Genomic DNA, 17,285 nt, shown 5'->3' on the forward strand with positions numbered 1-17,285 from the left:
CCTGGGACAAAATTCCTCCCAGCCCCCCCCCCCCCCCCCCCGCCTTCTCCACCCTTAGGCACCCAGACTTATCACCACCTGTCATCCACAGGCTGTAGCGAACTAAACAAACATGATCATCACCCATTAAAGACTCATTTTGGGTTTACTGTTTGCCACCATCTTGGCATTTACTAGAGCTGTACACATTTCTACAAAGAGGAAGGCTGATGGCCAAACTGCAGAGACCATGGCTAACAGTGACAGGATGAGGCACTAAGCCATTAGACCAGACATAATATTCTAATATCAGGGTTCCTCCCTTCATAAGACACACAGAGGACATTTGCAGTCAGCAGACATGTATATGTTACAGTAGGAAAAGCACAGGTGTTGCTAATAACATTTACAATGGCACTGCTGTATTTAAAGGGATACATCGCCGATTTCCAACCAGCTCTGTATCAAAACAATGTGGTAAACTTCCCTCCACCTAACCAGTGCCTAGATATCCCTCATTCACCTTGTTTCGCTGTTTTTCGAGCTACAAGCTGTACTACTTTTGAATTGCCTGCCACCCATGCCGCCACCATGGACACAAAGAGCATAGCAGTGGATCAAGAGACAGACCCGCCCCTCTCTTTCTCTCTCTTTCAACCTCGGACCAAAATTCAGTCAGACGGTAAAGCTAGGCAGTGCTGATCAAGTATATATAAAGACTATGTTACTGAATTGCCTGTGTTTGTAGCAGGAGCGATTGCTCTGAGACAACGAGGGAGGCTGAACTTCCCCTAAAATTTCATAGAAGAAATGGTCAAATATGCACTACTGAATTTACATTAAAATAAGAATTTACATTGCATTAAACGTGCGCTAGGATGCGTTTAACATCATGACTATGACGGTCAAACGTCGGCTGTTTATCACCAGTTTTCAAACACGACCTCCCTGTCATACATTCTCGTGTGAGCACGGTGGACGCGGAGCCTCCAAGCATTCCTATGAGACAGCGCTGAGCAGGTTTTTTTCATGCAGCAAAGCGAGACAGTCATTGGATAAATGCGACAAAATCGTCACTTCCAGGGAGGCTCAGCTTCCCTGGGACCTAATGGAGCAGTAGGCGGGAGAGGACGCTCGGTGTATGCGTGATGATTGGAGGAATTGGAAAAGGCTGAACCCCTTTGTGATTGACAGCGCTTCGCATTTCGAGCTCAGTCCCATGTGGATATTTGTGAGTGGACATTCCTGCACAGTGAAAATGAAGGCTGAAAAAACTAAGATTACACAGTCAATATAGGCAGCACTGATCAAATATAAACCAAGATTCTGTTACTGTGTTGTCTCTGTCTCGCCTTAAGGGTTTTTAGAAACATGTTTTAACTTACTGTCATACTGTAATGCGAGATTGTTTCTTGCTAGCCAGCCGCCATTGTTTCAAATGGTTGTATTTACATTATGTCACCCACCAGCGGGACCTTTTATTGGTGTGGTGCAGCGCAGTGCATTCTGGTATTTTTATTATTTTTTGATGTGGACTTTGTTCCCTAGTTTGGCCCATGTCCCATCCGCTAATATGGAGGTGGGAGCACCATGGAGTCATCAAGATGTTTTGGCTTCACTTTCGGGGTGTTTTCTTGTCATCCATCTTTGTATGCAATGAAGGACACTGAAACTAAAGCAGCTAAATGGAACTCAGGCATCATCAATTTTATTATTTACACCTGCATTTTTGTACCCTGATGCATCAGAAATGTATTTTGTTTAAAAGGCTTATTAGATAGAAATCTGACAGGCTGCTATAAGTAGATTTTTTTCATCATATATTGGTATTGTGTATGCAGTATATTGGATAAAAAGTAACAAGATATTGCAATATAGAAAAGCAAGAGAGCTAAAGTTTATTGTCCAACTGCAAAATGTCCTGCTCAGTGCTCAAAGCAGAGGCTTAAAATCTTTAATAACCAACTTTAAGGATCCATATAAAAGCACTTGTTTATGCTTAAATGTGAATATTAGCCAACGCATGGTTATCAGATTTTTTAAACTCTCAAATATCCACATCAGCCTTTGAGTTTTTTTTAGTCACAGTTTCTTGAGGCCATTAGCTGCTCTGTCACTGCTGCGTGTTGTGGCTGTTTGTCCCATACGGTTACAGGCTGCATTTGTTGAGGGCGTATCAGTGATGAGGGGTGAGGGAGGTAAGAAGTAATAAGTACCCTCCTCTCAGCTGTTGCTTTGGTTGTGGGCTTAAGTTAAGATTAATTGTGTTTTTTTAATATCTGTCATACATTATTCCAGGATGATGGAGCTGTGTGTGTGAAAGTAAGCCTTCTAAGGTCTTTATTTATTTTGTGTTGCTTAAATCAGCCATCAGGACAGGTTTGACTACCTGAAGATTTCCATGTAAAAGGGTGTTAGTTAGTTAGTTAGAATGATGAGGCGTATTTAAACTGCCTTGAAAAACAAACAAGAGCTAGTGATGCTGTCTTCTCACACAGAGAAGCGTACATTTTGATAGTGATATTCTCAAATTAACCGGTTTTTATTTGGAAATCAATAATAGGGTTTTGCATGTATTCAATACAACTCTATCACGGGACTGCTCAAAGCAAGTTGCAGTTGTTTAGCACCTTATTTAATCATTATAATAAACAACTGCATCATTAACATATAGTTTGATGCTACTAACCTGTGTAAGTGATACAGTGTTACTTGATATAGCCATGTGTGTACTGTAAATACACATATGGCTTTTGAGTCTAACAGCAATCAGTCATGCTGCATTCACAGGTCACTGTACATTACAGTTTGATGCTTCTCATTGTCCCTGGTGAGGAAAGTGCTGACTCTGACAAGAGCTCAGAACAGGCTCATGAATCAAAGAGCTGTCTGGTGAGGGCCACTCATCCAGCTTAGCTGTATCAGATGATGAAAACTGAAAAAGTCTCTAGGCGCCGTTGGCTGCAGATGCTTTTTTTTCTGGCATGCTTGCTGGCACGTGTTTCATGCACTCAGGGTGATTTCACAAGTGTGTACCTTTTCAGTCAGTGCACCTTCGCATGCAATGGAAAACACAGACCTTAGTTACTGGAGGGAGAAAGAGAGTGTGAGCTTGCACGTGCAGATGAGCAGCGTTAAACAGATGTATTATTGAGTACGCCTCTCCCTGCCAAATGTATTCAGGTTGGTGTTTTACCCACAGCTGGCATTCACCTATCTGTTTTGTATTTTGCTTTACTTGACGTTGGCTGAGAGAGCAGCAAGATATAGTAAAGCAGTAGAGGACAAATCTTCCTAACACGATGTGATCTGTGTGATGACACTGTGACAGTGACGAGGACTGAAACACACCGCTCTGTTTAAGCCTCTCGTTTTTAAACACACCAACATCTGAAACCTTGTTACCTCATTTAACCTCAGCTTTATTCATCTCTGTGTTGGCTAATGCTGTTGGCTGAGTTGGTTTTAAATATTGCTGAGACAAGGCATATTTCAATTACACCCATCATCCATGCGGCACCATTCCAATATGATATTAGAGCAGCAATTCACCAGTGCTTGACGTCCCATTAAAGAAAAAGCCAGTCTAGTTACTTTGAAACAAGTCGTCCAGTGAAACAAGGAGTTATTCTCCTTTCAAAGCTATTTGCTATTACACTAACACTACTACACTGATTCTAAAATAAACTGTAGTTCTGCCATGTGTGTGATTTCACTCATTAATATTTATAACTAACACCTTTCCTAGAATTCCTGATCAAAGCAGCCAAAATTGTCTTTGAAATATGTTAGAGCTTAAAGGTCCAGTGTGTAAGATTTAGGGGGATATATTGGCAGAAATTGAAGAAATGGAATATAACATATTAAGTATGTTTTCTTTAGTGTATAATCACCTGAAAATAGTAATAATTGTTGTGTTCTCGTTACCTTAGAATGAGTCTTTTATATCTACGTAGGGAGCAGGAATTTTCTTAGTCGACCGATATTCATCATTTAGGGCCATTAGTCAACTAGTCGCCCACATGTTTACGATATTAATTCAGTTATTAAATGATATATTTTGGGCGGGGCAACACAATGGTTTGAGTTGAAGGTGTGAGAAAGAATAGTATCAGTAACATTGTTAACACTGTGCTACATTACAGAGAAATACAAAACCGTACTAATGAACCTTCATTAATATAGGCCTATATTTTATCTACAAGTGCACGTCACACACTGAGCGAGCCGCCTGTTAATGACGCTGTGGGCTAATGGGCATGTAGCTACTTCCATGTTTCAGATGATACGTCATGTTTGTAGTCGACCAATGAAGATGAGTTTACATATCACCTTGGGTTCGTCCTTCACCTTCTCAAAATGATCCCACACTTTGGATTTCCTGCCCGACATGTTATTAACTAGCCTGTGGAATAACCGCAGGTACCAGCCCTGGAAATTAACCTGACTCCTGTCTGACTGCTGAGCGTGGCCACTTCCTGTGTCTGCCCTTTCAAATTAAATTACCACATAATCCAGTCATATAGTTTATTATTGATTTTGACAAGACGCAGCTGCTAACAGTCTTTTCTTTTTGTCTTTGCGACTAAGCAACCAATAAAATCTTGCAGATTAATGACCTTCCTGGTCGACTAATGTTTGGTCGACTATTATGGGGCAGCCCTACTTTCCACAGTAGCCAAGAATGGACCAAACCCTGGCTCATTATAGGGCCATTCGTGCTTTCGCATTGGCCACCGTAGTTAGCAGCCCCTCTACGAACAGCCGAACAGCGTCATAGAAACACAGATTTATATCCTGAAACTGCTTTATTCAGTGTTTATACCAGTTTTAATCACCTAGTTCGTTTGATTTTGGAATTTAAGAGACCTCTGTGGATAATTTGGCTTCCGGTAAAAACCTCCTGAACAATGAACACTGAAGGAATCCTTACTAGGAGCTCACATTTGGCACACAGGAGAAGTTTCAGCTGGTTGCAATGTGCAGTCCTCACACCTAGATGCCACTAAATCCTACACACTGCTCTTATAAATACAGATAAATACAAAAAACGATAATTATGGGTGCCATGTAGGCTAATAGAGTGGAAACTCTTAACTCTGTTCTTTGAGATGTTATCAAATTCTTCATAATGTTAATCTATATCGATGACAAACACATCACCTCCAAGCAGATATTATCAGACACAACACTGCTCTATCATAGATTCTATCAATGTTTGAAAGTAATTAGCGCAGTACATGTGAGCCTAAATTTAACCTGATCTTATTCTTTGTGTTGGTAATCTGCAGTAGCTTCGAGTGTCTCCTCCTCTGATACAAAGCTTTTGCAGCCCTGCAGCAGGGAGGGGTAGGTGTGCATCACACTGTGACTCCCATGCAACATGTGTCACTGAAGGGTCTTAAAGGGATAGTCCATTAAAGGCTGCTCAGCATCGGCCCTGGTTAATAGGAATGAATGGAAACGTCAGCTGAATAGGTCTTGCTCAACTCCCTTCAGCTCCTGGAAACTGTAGATGTTCACGTAACACGTCAAAGTGCTCAACCTGAGAGCTTGGTTAACGTCACATCTCGTGTAATTGTAGGCTGCTCGGCTCAGCTGCTCTGAATGTGTGAATGCGGCGCAGTGTGTGGGTGTCACAGCTGGCTGTTAAATGTCTGTCTGAGCATTTAGTCCCATTCAGAGCTCCTCATCCTCAGGCAGGCAGTCGTAATTTGTCCCTACAGTCTCCTGTCAGCACGACAGCATTGATCTCACTTATCTGCTCCCCCTATACTCGTACTCCTCTCACCTTCAACCTTGGCTGTGGTCTCCTCTCTCCTCTCCTCTCAGCCACTCACTATCCATCAGTCCCTCTGTGTTTTCCTCTGTCCTCCACTTTAGGCAAGGCCTGTCAGAATTGCTGACGGAGGCACAAAGGGTGGTTGCCTTCTGTGGAATTTACCATCTATTTGCTTCTGCAAGGTCTCTCCCTCCCTCTCTGTCTCTTTCTCCCTCTGTGTGCGTGCCAGTGTCTGTTTGTATCCCGGCGGCCAATGCAAGGGCTTATATAGGATTTTGACCCTCCGCCAGGTTTTTTGATGTCATATTATTTTACGCAGAGGATGACGCAGTTCAGTTACGTCTTACGTTCTGCTGATTTTGTCTGCAAGTGGGGGATGTGTGCCACAGTAGCTATTTTAAACAGACACCACAGTGTTTGCTCCTGTCTGTCCTTGTGCTGCTTGGCCCGGGTTTTTCATTTTCTGAGTGATAGCTGCTGGGAAGATGAGTGAGGGGGGGAAAGTAAATACAGGGGACGTAGACACAGACAGGGAGGAGAGACGTTTAAGAATTCAAGGCTGTATTTTTGTCTGTTGTGGTGACTTTGCTGCTGTAAAAAGGTTATATGTGCCACTGGATGAGGCCCTGGCTCAGTTTTACACGACATGACTGCAGTGCCATGCTGCCCTGCCATCCCTCAGAGGAGGAATAAGGCGAAGCCCTGCTGTTTTCAATTAGGAGAGTTACTGTGCCCACTGCGCAGGCTATTATTATTTCATAATCAGCACCTGGAGCATGAAGCTGTCAAACTCATCTTAAACAGCCACATAGATTTAGGATTCAAGTGGCGCCTGCTTCAGTAATTGGGCTCAAATGTGGAGCAGAGAAAATTAGAAAGGATATTCACTGCAGCAGTAGTAGTGAAGTTAGGTGATTGCAGAGCTAACTCTGACAGCAGTGGCACTAACACTTTACCAGCCAGGGGAGCTGCCATTTGGGTCACACGTAGGGTCAGTAGCATGCTCGCCTCATAGTAATACCATCCTGGATTTATCTAGGCAGCTGGAGCCTCTCTGTGCTCGCATGTTTACCCTGAGTCTGTGTTGGCTTCCTCCACAGCCTGAAAACACGCATGTGAGGTGAAGTGGAAGCTCCAAATTGCTTGTAGTTAATGTGTTTGTCTATGTGTGTCAGCCTTGTGATGGACGGGTGACCTGCACAGTGTGTACCCTGTCTGCTGCCTAATGGATGCGGAGATAAGCCTCATATAAGCTTTTTAGAAAATTGATTATGTTCAATTTTAAAAAGTGTAGGACGAGTTGGAAAAAAGTTTGTGTTGGATTTACTATCTGGCTGGTCAGATTGGTTTGTCAGTGGGAGATTTAATAGCTTTTGGCGCATAGTTTTTGACATGCCCTGTGCCAACTGTAATGACGTGCATTTTATTTATTAAATACACATATTGACCAGGGTCCTGCACAGCTCTTGCGTCCTGACACCCATTTCCTGTTATATCCATGTCATATCTGGACCTGTCACGACCTGTTAATGTAAGTCCTGTGACCTGATCGTGGTTAAACACACAGGTTACACAGTCACTGACTTCACAGTGCTTTATTTTAACTGCACGGTGGTGCAGTGGTTAGCATAGTCCCCTCACAGCAAGAAGGTTCCTCGTTCAAACCCAGGGTGGGGGAGCGCTTCTGTGTGAAGTTTGCATGTTCTCCCTGTGTCAGCGTGGGTTTCCTCCAGGTGCTCCAGCTTCCTCCCACAGTCCAAAGACATGCAGGTTAATTGGTGACTCTAAATTGTCCGTAGGTGTGAATGTGAGTGTGAATGGTTGTCTGTCTCTATGTGTCAGCCCTGTGATAGTCTGGTGACCTGTCCAGGGTGTACCAGCAGGATGAGTGGTTACGGAAAATGAATGAATGGCAGAATCAATCACCAACCATATTGTTATTCACAAGGCTGAGGTTGCAATGCAGAAAAAGAACATTGTCTGCGGTCCTTGGTTTAAGCTGGGTTCTTGTTTTTGAGTCACAAATCCAGCTGGAGAAAAGTCTCTTTCACTCGCTGAGCTCGATGACAGGATGGCGAGCACAAGTTGTGTCGCAGGTTTTCTCAATTTAAAAAAATCCTGGCGGCTGATTAGGCTTGATAATAGCCTGTTAGCTGATTTGGACATTATTACAATCATTTACATTTTTTATTTTTCCAGAAAAAACTAAAACTAGTTTTGTTCACACCTGCTGTCTGCACTCATTTTTTTTTCATTTTTACCAATCCCTGTACCCACAAATATATTTTTTGTTACACAACTTTTTTGCGGGTATCCAACTGGGTGCAGGTCTCTGATCCTAAAGCGGAAGCACAGCTCACCTGTCATCATCATATATTCACCAGCTTTATGCATATGCAAAATACTAGGAAGGATTGTGCGAATAAGGGAAGGAGATAAAGCAGGTGCAAAGCCATATTAAGGACAGATTGTGGTGCACAGTATAATTTAATCTGCTCACTCTGTCTCCTTTTACAGACCTCCCCATAAAACAGAATCATTATCAGGCTATTATGTAATAAAGTGCAATCATTTGGTAACATTTAATAGATGTCCAGTCAATTTTCTTGCAGCGTTAGTAAATGCTTTTACGTCTAATGTTTTCCAGGTAGTGATGTCACACTTGTAACATGCTCTGCTCCAAAATCCCATCAGTGTGTGATTATTGCTTTTCTCACAGTGCAAGGGAAAAATACTTTCTTCGCTCCTCTCCTGGCTCGCTCCACAGATAGATATCCTCCACGTTTCTGGAGGCCGCCTGGAGAACAGGATTCATTTTCTATACCGTTCAGAGGTAGATCAGCGGCTGCGGGCGGTGCTATTTGCTGCATTGTATTTTGCAAAAGGCCATTTCGTTTTTTCCGTGGGTATTCATCTGTGTCTATGCAGTGGCTGTGGAAAAAGATTTCTCTTCGAAACCACAGGCGGTGCATCCTCACACTGTGCACAGAGGCAGCTTTGTGTAGGCAGGATGGTAAATGATAAGAGCACACCTTGCTGAGTAACCGACCGTATACCTGAGGCTGCTACACGACAGCGGTGTCAGATCATCCGTGTTCATTCAGACGGCAGCATGCAGAGGTGTTCTGTGTGGCGGAACATGTTTAAGGGGCATGCTGGGATAAATGCAGTGCCACACAGTATTTGGATTATGGTAGATTGTTGTTGTCGTTGAGGCTGAAGCTCATGGGCAACTTGAGCAATTTAAGTCAACTTTGCTGTTGTTGGGAGTCATTTGCTCCACAGCTTCATGACATTTAGATAACGTCCCTGAATGACACTTATGAATTTTAGCTCTGCACCGAGCCCCAGATGTCAAACTAAATCTGCAGGTGTGTGTATGCGTGTGTGTATTGTTCTGTACAGGTATAAGCAGCAGTTACCCACGCTGTATTGCAACCGTGCTCCCTCTGTAGTTAGCGTACATCACCCTCCACTGAGTCACCAGTGGCAGAAGATGCTGCTCTCAGCAGAAACAGCAGCACACAGGCTGATCACCACCCTGTTTGTTTTTATGATCCACTCCCATGACTTTCTCTGTACCCACTCCTCTCCACTCCGCTCCTCTCCTCCTCTCCTCTCGTCTCCTCTTCTCCTCTCTGCTCCGTAAAAGGACCGTTTTCTCTGCGTTTCGAGGATCAGCGAGGATTGCTAAGCTCGGTTCTGATCTGGGAGCTCAGTAATAAAAAACATACTGACATTGCATAAGAGTTTGAGCACTTGTGTGTGTTTGTGTGCGATTTAGCCGGGAGGACTGAGCTGTTTTTAGCTTTGCCTAGAGAACAGGGTCCCTGCCAGTCTCTTCAGGAGCAGCAAGACGTCCCAGAGGGAGTGTAGGACACACACACTCTTGACATATCAATCCAATATAGCATCCCCACTAGCCTTGTGTCCAGGAGAAAATGCTCACTGACATTGTGAATATTACTACTCCTCTCCTGATGTGTGTTTGCACTGACTCAGACTACATGTTGACTCACACTGTGGGCAGGCATCACATTCCCACAAACACACAGGTAGACGTCTGCATAGCTGACGGTCAGGAACTGCAGTTGTATTGACCTCTGGAGGTGTACGCACATGTTTGTGTCCCTGTGGCGTGTGTAAAAAGCAGCTACTATCACTATATGGTGCTTATAATATTCTGTTAGGACTTGGCTGAGCAGCTAGACTGCATCTCCTCACTTTGAATTTCCATTTCAAAGTCCGCCGAGCTTTCAGGCGTCTCTAAGGCAAAATTACACTTTCATACCCACCTGTTCCATTAGTGGGAAGCACAGTGTGAAATGAAGATGTAACTGTCGCAGCTCCTCCTGAACGGAGGCGAGATTTAGGCCGGAGTTATTAGCTGCTGTCAGTAACTGCCAAGCCAGTCATTTTAGTCACTTCTCATTGACAGTTTGAATGCTAAATAAATGGATTTGGATGGTGAAGGCAGGCGGCAGAGGCAGAGTGCTGGCAGCTGTGGCATTTTAATGATGTGTGCACTTTTATCAAAAGATTTTTGTTAACCTTTTAACAGCAGAGAAATGTGGAAAATGTGCCTTTTTATGTAACAGAAATACAGCTATTACCTGGTATCAGCAGTGACCTTTAAATTGTTTAATGAAATAAATTATTCTGCAGCTGCATTGTAGGGCTTTACCCGACTCAGAGTTATGTCAGTCAAATCAGATTTGGCTGTTAAATACGAATATTTAACGATTCATATTTTTTTCCATATTAAGTTTTAAAGTTTGAACTAAACAAGCTAATGGTGCTAAAGACAGATCGGAAATGTGCAACAGCATTTTTTTGCTGACACTACGGAGATGTTAAGTGTGTTTTAGCTGTAAATTCAACACTTCAAAGCAGAAGAGAGAAGATAATGTCATCTCGGAGCCTTACTATGGAAAGTTTCTCCTTTTCTGTGCAGCTGCATCACGTCCGCAGCTGCTTGAACCAAAGAGTAGCATGAAAGTCAAGAGTGCTCACTCTGCAGCTAAATCTGGGGACCAAAGCATCCCCAGAAGTACACTGCACAGCGCACAGACGAGCTGACTGCGTGACTTGAAGCTATCTCAGTCGACTGAGGGGTCTCCAACTGAGGATTCCAATCTCCGACTTTCAATGGGCACCCCTATTGCATTGTTACCATAGACTGTATAAACAAAGTGGATGTAGCCACTAGAGATGGGCATGAGTACTGTATTCGTTCAACATATAATCGCGGCCCAATTCTCCACATGTGAACATGACTTTTGTTTTGTTTTTGTTGTTGGATTAAGTCCTATTTTATTGTAGAGCTGTTTGCAGTTTGTTGCTTTGCTCAGTGCCTCCTTGCCCCATTGCCGCACTCTCTGTTTATCATGAGACTACTACTGTGGGAGTGTGAGCTCCGAACCAGGGAACGGTTAGGGAGAGTCAACCCGCACACTTATACACAGTGACAGGGCTAACTGTTAGCATCAGACAGTTAACAATACTTAATGGGTACTAAGGGGACAGAGTCGAGCTCAAGTTCTCTTTAATAATTAAATGTGAGTGCTCAAATATGGAAGTTGCTTAAAATGTCCATCCCTAGTAGCAACTGTGATATCACCCATTGGTTTGTGGACTGCCATTTTGAAGCCTTGAGTGTGGCATTTTGGCAGTCGCCATCTTGTTTTTTTGAAGCAAGAGGGTGAAGCTGAAAAGGATATGCATTGCTACACCTCTATCCTGATTGAAAGGTCACCAGCGGTGGCAACTCACAAGGTAGCCTTACCCTAAACTCACCCTGCTTAAATGTCTGTTTCACTCTAAATGGGACCATAATTTACAAACTGAAAATAGAATTTCAATCATGCTGTATTGATTAAGGCTTGAAACTAGCAGCTGGGACCATAAACTCATTGGGAAATTGTCTACTGAGGTAATAAATCAAGTGAGCAGTATGGTAATTTTCTCATTGACTTCTATATAATCTGACTTCCTTTTGCAAACAGTGGATTTGTCCCCAGCTGGTCATTAGAAAGAATGCAGGTTCAAGGCACTTACACTTTTCAGTCCTGGTGCCCACAGTCACTTCTTTTATACAGTCTGTGTTTTCCCCTAAATGCTGAAGCAAAGCAGAGCCAGCCAGCAACCCAGAAAAACAGACAGACGGCCTCTTGACTTCCACCTGTCCTTGCGTCGGTGCCATCTTATCCTGATAATCCAGACAGTTTGTCTAGTAGACTGAAGAGAATGGGATTGGGATTAGGGATAGTAAAGTAATAGTGACCGTGATTTAGCTGGATTTGCATCTAGGTTTCCGTCTGCTCGTGTGTTTGGGTGACCCACAGTCACGCCCCAGCCAACTGGGGTTATTGGAGCGAGTGTGTTGGTGTGTAGTGTTTCCAGCTCTTAAACTATGGAAAAGGCCTGAGCTGAAAATGATAGGTGTCGGTCTGTTTGGGAATGTAGCGTGTTGTTTTACAGCTCCGCAAATGATTGTTGTCTTAAGAAAATAAGTGGTGCTTACTCTGTTTTTATCTGATTAAAAGGAAAGGAAAATCAGTATTGTTGCTGTTTTTCTCTTCAAAATGGCTGTTGTTCAGCTTGTATGAAATGACAGGCTGTGCTAAGTTATCATATGTCTGTTTTTTAGCCTGTATTTTTTTGGTAAATGATTACAGTAATTATTCAGTGGCAGATTTTTTCATTTATTTCAGTATAAACAACAGCCAAAATCCACAGAGCTCAGTTTGCAATCATTCAGTATTCAATAAGCAGCTTTACCAAACAAAAATACCTTCTATTAGCTCATCATAACGTAGCAGACCAGGGTCCGACAACAACACAGCTGTGCTCCATTGACTCTAATGCAATCGTTTCAGATTTCCTTCATTTTCAGGCTGGTTTTATGGATTTGGAGCTAAATGTTGTGCCTGGGGCACGTCGTGTATTAATGATACTCGTTACCTGGAGACGTTGGAAAAAAGTGTATGTTTCTTCCCTGTTCCGAAACCAAAATCAAACCCTGAAGATTCTTCCCTGTTCCGAAACCAAAATCAAACCCTGAAGAGCGTAGGGTTAGCTAGCTAGCTACTAACTACATGCTGCTTTTGCTTTTTAATGATTATAACAGTGAATAAAAGACCGACCCAGCTGTACAGGAACCAGTGAAGGGAAGCAGGGAAACTTTGCTGATATTGAACCAGCTGTGTGTCATCGCAGTGTGCGCAGATGAACAGTATTTGGCTTCCGGTGGAGGTCCGGGTGCTGTCAGCAGCATGGGGGTGAGGCCAAACACTGTTCATCTGCACACACTGTGATGCCACACAGCTGGTTCAATATCGGCAAAGTTTCCCTTTATATTCATTGTCTTCTGTGGCGATCAGCAGTGATGTGGTGGTTCACTTTTACACTGTGATCTGTAGCCTATAGTTCGGCTTTAGCTTCTAACTATCTTTGTCTTTTTAACCTGTTGTTGCTGCTGAGTCAGTTTGACATCCTGGATATATCCTTCAAACACAGACTGTAGACCCCTCTGTCTGCTTCTCTCTGGAATCACTGTTTCATTCTTCCAAAAATATGATAATATTTCTTCAGGGAGTGCAGCTAGTTACAGTGTGGGCTCCATGCTTACTCTGACAGCTTGTCGGACCATCACAAAGGGGCGGGGTTTAGCAAAAGGTTAATTGTCATCTGCATTTTTAACTACTGTCTGACAATCAACAATTACAAGAAAGAATCAACAGATGAATAAGAAGAAAATATTTACTTACAGCCCTGTAGTATTTCTCAAAGGCTCTTTCATGTGGACGCAGCAGCAGTTCGCCTGTATGCAGACAGTGTTGTGCATTGCTCATCATCTAGCTCTGAGCTAAATGTCTCAAAGGGATGTTTTTTGCGCCAGCAGAAGGCAGGAAGCTTTTTATTAAGCCCACTTGCTTGCCATTGATCGTAATGGATGACTTGGCATAGTGAAAAGCTGTCCTCTCCAGCCCCTGCTTCCTCCACACATTCACTGTATTATACAAAGTGTATGATATGCACTGACAGCAGAGGACGGAGCAGCTTTCCCCTCTCTGCACGCTGCTTTGTTCACAGGACTGCTGAGGGGAAACGATTTTCAGGGGGAAGGTTGTGGATGAGTGCCGGCACCATCACGCCAGTTTAAGATGTGTTAATGTATTTAGAGTTCAGATATTCTTCCTACTGTAGTCCCTAAGTAGCTGGTATTACCATGTGTGTATCTTGGCCTGTGTCTGTTGCTGTGTTTGCTCCTGTGTGTGTTTACATGCAGCCACAGTAAGGATAAGCTGTAAGGATATTATTCTGCCAGAGTGCCGTAATTGCAACGAACGCTTAAAGCCTCTTTGAAAAGCTTAGCATTAGGAAGTTGATGACTCCTTAATTATTAGTGTCGCCTTCCAAGTAGCCCTGCACTGATCGAGGGGGAATGGTCACTTGAGAGGGATTATTTATACACTTAGATGCACACACAGATATCTACATCTACGCAGCAGTAGAAAGAGTCACTGAGTGTGTTTACAGTAGTACCAGGCTTTTAGGGCATCCTGTTTATGTGTGTGCTCGCTAAAATCATGTCCTAGTAACAGAAACACGGAGAAGCTCTTTTGCTGGTTTGGTTTCGCTGGATCACTCTGAAAGAAACCAGGATACTGTGACATGTGAACACCTGATCCATGTTTTTGATCACTGTCTGCCATCTGCACAGGTGTGCCTTTGACTTGAATTACATTTGAGGAGGTCAGAAAAACAAAATATGATTTTAGAAGAATAGTTTGGTGATGCACTTTTTGGCTCTCTTGCCAATAGTTAGATGAAAAGGTCGATAATTTATTTAGTGCTATTATGTGGAGTAAGGTGCTGAAACTTTTTTCTTAAGTCCTTGATGGTTGCCTGACAATCTCATGGTGGCAAATAGATTTGGTTTTTGTACAGATAAAGCAAACCTTTTGGCAAATTTTTTGTCTTAATGAGCATTAGGGCCCTCAACGTTGGCACAAGTCAGCCCCTATCACTGGTGTTTCGGCCAGTTCACCATGTTAAATTGGCGGTGGAGCTTGTCAGTGAGAGAAATCCCTCTGATTGGCAGTTCAGCTCAGTACTCAAGAAGAGAAACAAGTGAGGAAAGTAAACAAAGAACTAGTAAAGAGGGCATGAGAAAGAAACAAAGCCATTTTAGCCTAGCAGAAACAGTTTGTGATTGTTTGTGTTATTGTCCGCTAGCACACGGTACATAACCTTTGTTCTATCAACATCAGATTGTGTTGCTAATGTGCTAGCTGGCTAACTAATGTCTTGAATCTGTCCTGATGATCTTCCGATTTCAATTTTTGAATGACAGACCATCGCCCCCTGCTGGTATGGAGAGTTATTTCCTCCCATGCATGCACAGAATGTATGTGGTAGTTGGACGTAAGCTGTAGTCTTTGCAGTGTGTTCAAGTGCAACTTTTTGGCTGAGACACAGGCAACAGTCGGCCTTTGTCGCTGCTAGTTCTTTGATGCTAGTTTGGTGTGTCTGGGCTTTTAGAGGTGCAGATTTTGTTGCTTCAGACAGAGCCAGGCTCGTTATTTACCCTTTCTTCCAGTGTTTATGCTAAGGCCAGCTAAGCTAATCATCTCCTGGCTCTAGCCTCATATTTACTTCACAGACATGAAAGTTGTATGGATTCTCCTATTTAACTCATGCCAAGAAAGTGAATAAGCACAGGATGTATCCCAAAATGTTGTATTATTCCCAGCACAGTGTTTAAAGCAACAATAAAACATGAACATGAAAATAATTTAATGTATTTGCAATGTAATCATATCCTTTATTGATAAGACACACTAAGATACACTAGTGTACATCCAAACATACTCGGTTAGGCCTCTTCACTGCCTCCACTTTTCTGTTCTGGGTCAGACACAGAGGATGAGGACCACACTGGCTGACTGGTGGCCTCATGGAAAAATACACAACTCGCTGGCCAACTACCGAGATCAAGGGCTCAAGGGTGGAATGGCCTGATGACACTGATTTCGGATCAGTTTGCCTTCCCTCGGTTTTAAACTGCAGCTATCGCTGTTGCATAACTCTCCTGTGTGAAGTGAACTAGGCTGAGGTTAACCCGTGAATTAACATATTCTAAAAAAAGGAGGTCCTCCGGGCAGCTCTGTCCATCCGAACTTCAGCAGCATCCTGCACAGAAGAGAACAAATAACTCCTCCTAACACTCATCTCATCCTCACGTTGTTGTCAGAGATAATATTACAATCCCACAGCATTGCTCACGAGGCAAAACACTGACACAAGAGCCGACTGTATTTTACCCCACTTTGCATTGAGTAGGCTGCCCCTGTTAATTTCCCCGCTCTTTAAAATTGACAGAGCTATGGATTTCTGCTTTCAGTAGGTCAGGTCAGACGCTCTTTGACACGACAAGCATTTCACTGCTTCGTCGTGGCATGAAAAATTAACACCCAATCGATATTGGCACCATCACTTAGCCTCTGCCAAGATAACAAACAATCATCTCAAAGGCTGCCTCTTACTTAGCTCATCCTCAGGGAGTCTCAGTATTGATCCCATCAGGGTTTGACATCACTGTCAGTAAGATGCATCAGTACTGCCTACTGTACAGTATGTGTTAACAGTTAAACACAGATGCACTGAGCCCTCATATACAATCACTGTCTATCTTTCTTTGATAATGTAGTTTAAAAACAAGAAGTGTATATTAATGAGTGGGTCAATACTTGTTGCTGTACACATGTATGTCTGTAAATTATATCATATACTGTAATTTATAGTGTAGTTGTGCTAATGCCCTGTTTAACAGCAGCATTAAAGGACATGTGGAAAGCAGCATCTGTCTGTTGATTCCAGCCACACGTGCGCTAGTCATAAAAATGCTGCTTGACCTCAATTGGGGCACCATGGAAACAAGAGATCATCAGAGCAGATATTTTTTATGTATTTGCTGTGCACTGCCCAAGTCCGGGACACAGACTGTAACGCAGGTTATTAACAGCTTTGTGTCACGGTTAAGTGGCACAGTCAAGTCAAGGTTTTAATTAAAGTGTGCCGTTAATACTGAAAAGTCCGCTCGTAAATCATTTGAAAGGGGACGAGTTCAAGACAAGAAAGCAGAACCTGGAGTTGGCTTGCGATCTATTTGTTTGTTTAAGAGTGAGCTTCTTAGGATCTGCACTATCCTGCACATCGTAAAGCAAGTTTGGACAAGAACCGGTGTGTCTCTTTAACTACAGTTTTAGTGTTGCCGAGAACTTACTTCATATAATGATGTGTGAATAAGAGCCTGTACACTTGAGAAGAAACAGTACAATAGGTGTTAATGAACAGAGTGGAAGCAGGACACATTACTGTATTGTTTACTGTAGGTTACATTAATATCCAGACATCAGAAAGTTTTATAACAATTTCAATAAACTAAACACATACTCTAACATTTATTTAGTCTGAATGAACAGATGTAGCTCTGTTAAGCAAATATACAGGGGTTGGT

At 42.9% G+C, this 17,285-nt stretch overlaps 1 protein-coding gene across 3 annotated transcripts in view; it reads left to right on the top strand.

Annotated features, from left to right (window-relative positions):
• Window positions 1-17,285, top strand: part of pip5k1ca (phosphatidylinositol-4-phosphate 5-kinase, type I, gamma a) — a 72,523-nt gene that overhangs the window by 893 nt on the left and 54,345 nt on the right. The window lies entirely within an intron of this gene.

This window comes from Epinephelus moara, chromosome 10 (assembly GCF_006386435.1).
Source record: "Epinephelus moara isolate mb chromosome 10, YSFRI_EMoa_1.0, whole genome shotgun sequence".
In the NCBI taxonomy this organism is placed as follows: domain Eukaryota; kingdom Metazoa; phylum Chordata; class Actinopteri; order Perciformes; family Serranidae; genus Epinephelus; species Epinephelus moara.